Below are 4,300 nucleotides of genomic sequence, written 5' to 3'. Positions count from 1 at the left end.
AGGCTGAGCAAGCCAGGGGAAGCAAGCCAGTAAGGAACATCCCTCCATGGCCTCTGCATCAGCTCCAGTCCTGACTTCCTTGGTGATGAACAGCAGTATGGAAGTGTAAGCTGAATAAACCCTTTCCTCCCCAACTGCTTCTTGGTCATGATGTTTGTGCAGGAATAGAAACCCTGACTAAGTGGCTAACAATGTCTACAACTCTAGTTCAGGGGATCCAACACTTCTGACCTATGTAGGTTCCTGCATACATGTGATGTACATACATAAATACACTCAGGGATACATAAAATTGGAATAGTTTTTGAAAACTACTATAAAGACCAAAGATGACAACCTTTGTAAAGATGATATGAATAAACTAATAGCCTTAAAAACTACAAGGTACTAAATGCAGAGCATTAATTTAGTCTGTTTTATTACAAGTCATCATGAAACCAGTCCCTCATTGTGGATTGTCCTGAAGGTGTTTCTACTCTTGTGTTAACTCTAGTCTATCTCTTACTCAGGTGGTCTTATGTGAACCTTCTCCCATTTTAACTGGTCAATAAAGGCTAGAGCCTGTGACTGGACAGTGTAGGGGAAAGGTGGGATGGGAGGTTTGGGGGTTGGTGGGGGGGGGGGAAGAAGGGAGAAGGAAGCTAGGATGGAGCAGAACCACGTGGCCAGGAAACTGCACTTAGCAAAGGGATAGCTATAGCTTAACTATAGCTGAGGAATAAGTTAGTAGAATGCTAGATCTGCCCAATCTAGGCTTATAGCTTATAATAATAATAGCTGGATTGTGTGATTTTTATATGGGCTTATTAGGGCTCAAAATTGCTGCTATTTGCTGCTAAACCTCATATTCCATTCTGCTTTTACATTACTTAACTGGTGACATTGAAAACATGAAATCTCCCCAGGTCCAGGGGGAAGGGGGTAGATCTCTAACAGTGCAGGACACCCTCTGGACACATCACAGATTCTCAGGTTACATAATTTTCACGTATTTTGTCTTAGCTTAACAGGCAGAGCTTTTTAAAAAGATTTATTTTATTTATTTATTTATATATGTACTGTACCTGTCTTCAGACACACACTAGAAGAGTGCATCAGATCACATTATAGATGGTTGTGAGCCACCATGTGGTTGCTGGGAATTGAACTCAGGACCTCTGGAAGAGCAGTCAGTGCTCTTAACCGCTGAGCCATCTCCCCAGCCCCAAGGCAAAGCTTTAATGGAGTTTTTCTCTTCAAGAGATGCATTCCAAATATTACAGGCCAAGACACTACCAAATTTTTATCTGTTCTTTAGTTGAAATTTGCATCGTCTCACTAATTACCCTTCCTCAGACAGCACTTAAGACTGTCTCTCCAGGGCTGGGATTTAGCTGAGTGGTTGGTAAAGCGCTTGCCTAGCAAGCGCAAGGCCTGGGTTCCTCAGCTCCAGAAGAAAGGGGGAAAAGGGACAGAAAAGATTTTCTCACTAAAAAATTTCACACTAAAGCATCTCTCACAAAAAACCAAAGACACCCAGGAGAGTTACTGTTTCCAAAGCCCTAGAGTTGGACCCTTAGGTGGTTGGCCATGCCTACCTACAGGCCACTGTGTCTAGTTCTCATGAAATAAGCCCCCCCAGCCTCTGTGACAATGAACTCTTTCCCTTATTTCTCTCAGCCCACACCCACTGGTCAAATGCTAACACTCCAAAGAGCCCTACAGAAGACCTTGTGTCCTCATTCCATCTAGGACAATCAACTACAGTATCAACTGCCATTCTTACACAGAAAGCTTAATACCTACCACATCTTAATAATATTCTTTCACTTTTTATCAAAAAAACCAATGTTTATCTAAATAATCATTGATATTATAGGGCTGGCCACACGAGACAGACTTTACATGTCATTACAGAGTTGAAACTTTCAACCCTACCCCTAGCCTTTAGGAATGGGGAGTGGCTCAAGGCTAAGGTCAAACAAGCAGCCAATGAAGTTAACAGGACCCCATTGTTTTATTATTATTAGGGGAGGGGGTGAGTACAGGCTCACACACGCTATGGCAAAAGAAAGTCAGGATACAACTTGTGGGGACTGGCTGTCCTTCCACCTCGCTGAGACAAGGTCTCTTGTTGTTTCTGCTGCTTCATGATCAAGGGTAGCTGGTTCACAAGCTATGTACTAGGAATACAGATGTGCACCATCATATCTGGCCAGTCCTGATGAATTCCAGAGCTCACCTGGGGTCAGAAGGGTTCCGCAGCAAGTACTTTCACCCAGTGAGGCAGCTCGCTAGCCAAAACTAGCAGAGTTCAGAACAGGACTTAAAAGGATTTCCTCTGATAGCTAGCTCTTCCTGTGCATATAAAATATAATTTAAAATGTTTTACTTATATTTAATTTTCCACAAAATACATCTCTCACATCAAGTTACCCCAATGACTAACTAAACACTGGTACCATTTCACTGACCTCAAACGATGCTATGAAAATGGGCTCTAAGCCGGGTGTGGTGGCGCATGCCTTTAATCCCAGCACTTGGGGAGACAGAGGCAGGTGGATTTCTGAGCTCGAGGCCAGCCTGGTCTACAAAGTGAGTTCCAGGACAGCCAGGGCTACACAGAGAAACCCTGTCTTGATAAACCAAAAAAANAAAATTTCTGCATTAATAATTGCACTAAGTTTAAAGACATTTACAATTTATCTGTCATCATAACTTCATAAAAAGAATCCAAAGTTGCATGGCCGGGTGTGGTGGCGCACGCCTTTAATCCCAGCACTGGGGAGACAGAGGCAGGGGGATTTCTGAGTTCGAGGCCAGCCTGGTCTACAAAGTGAGTTCCAGGACAGCCAGGGCTACACAGAGAAACCCTGTCTTGAAGAAAGAAAGAAAAAAAAAAAAAAAAAAAAAAAAAAAGAAAAGAAAAGAAAAGAAAAGAAAAGAAAAGAAAAGAAAAGAAAGAAAACGGGCTCTAATTTATTAGAAAGTTGAACAACTTTCCTCTTAGACATACTCAATTGAATTTGTGCATGTATATTTGTACTAAAACTCAAAGTCACAGCATATTAATAAGCAAGAAATTAGTCAGATACCTGAAAGAAATTGGAACTGGAATTAATATTTCCCAATCAATTGCATCACACAATCTGACTAAGCATGAATCCAACACACTGCAATAATCTGCATCTGACCTGAGACAGACGTCAATTAACTTTAATAAACAAAACATCCGATCTTATGAAGAGTTCTGCAGGCATGCTCATTTGCGCGTCTCTCCATGTCCCCCTGTGCAGTCTGTGCTGCTGGCCTTGTGCTCACTTTCCTCTAGCTGCAACTACAGTTCTATTGTTCAGCTGGCGTGCTGACTTCTGGCCCCAGGGCCTGGCTATGCTGCCCAGACTCCTGAGCTCAAGCAGTCCTACCACCTCTACGTCACACACTGTACATGTTTCACTCTAGTTCTGGTTTTGCATTTTTTTTCTTTTAAGATTTTTTTATGAATATGGGTTTTTTGGCTGCATGTAAGTATGCCATATGGGTGCTGTGACTAGAGGCCAGAAGGGAGTGACTAGATCCTTGGAACTGGAGTTAACAGAGGCTATAAGCTTCCATATGGGTGCAGGGAATTAAACTCAGGTCCTCTGCAAAGAGCAGCAAATGCTCTTAATTGCTGAGCCATCCCCGAGGCCCTTAGGCGTTTTGAATCAGGATGTCATTATGTACCCCAGACTGGCCTCAACAACCAAGTAGTCTAGGCTGGGCTGTCTCAACCTCCTCAGTGCTGGAATTATCAGCATGTACCACCACACATGGCTTCCTGTTACTTTTTAATGCAAGGATTAGGTGTTTTCCCAAGTTAAAATCTCTGCATGTGTAACAAACAACCCCTTCGAGCAGACCTCCCTCAGCTCATCTGAACAGCACCACTTTCAGTTACCCCGGGAGTGGCCACTTTCTGCTCCATGCATCAGCTCCCAGAAATTCATTAATTTGGTGCAAAAAGTAATTGCGGATTTTGTACTGTTCAATTTGTCACCTGACACTAGCATTCAAGCTAAAATAAATGTTGCTCTGTTATGCATCATCTTATTGTACATATTTTGTTTTTTTGCTAATGACTTACTTGCTGTTTATTTTACATTTATTTTATACAATGGAGACAATATTAGACAAAAAGCAAACTCACATTTCTTTTTTTTGTTTTTTGAGACATGGTCTCTCTAACATAGCTCTGGCTGTCCTGGAATTTGCTATATAGACCAGGCTAGCCTCAAACTCAAGAGATCTGCCTGCCTCTGTTTTGTTTTCTGTTTGATTA

At 42.2% G+C, this 4,300-nt stretch overlaps 1 protein-coding gene across 1 annotated transcript in view; it reads right to left on the bottom strand.

The window, feature by feature from the left end:
- Positions 1–2,470, bottom strand: part of Tulp4 (TUB like protein 4) — a 116,582-nt gene extending 114,112 nt beyond the window's left edge. Inside the window, 1 exon segment of the mRNA XM_021221738.2 lies at positions 2,222–2,470. The gene's annotated coding sequence lies outside the window, so the exon portion shown is untranslated.
- Positions 2,471–4,300: the final 1,830 nt, after the last annotated feature.

This window comes from Mus pahari, chromosome 21 (assembly GCF_900095145.1).
Source record: "Mus pahari chromosome 21, PAHARI_EIJ_v1.1, whole genome shotgun sequence".
Lineage (NCBI taxonomy): Eukaryota > Metazoa > Chordata > Mammalia > Rodentia > Muridae > Mus > Mus pahari.
This window is presented reverse-complemented; position numbering and strand designations above follow the sequence as displayed.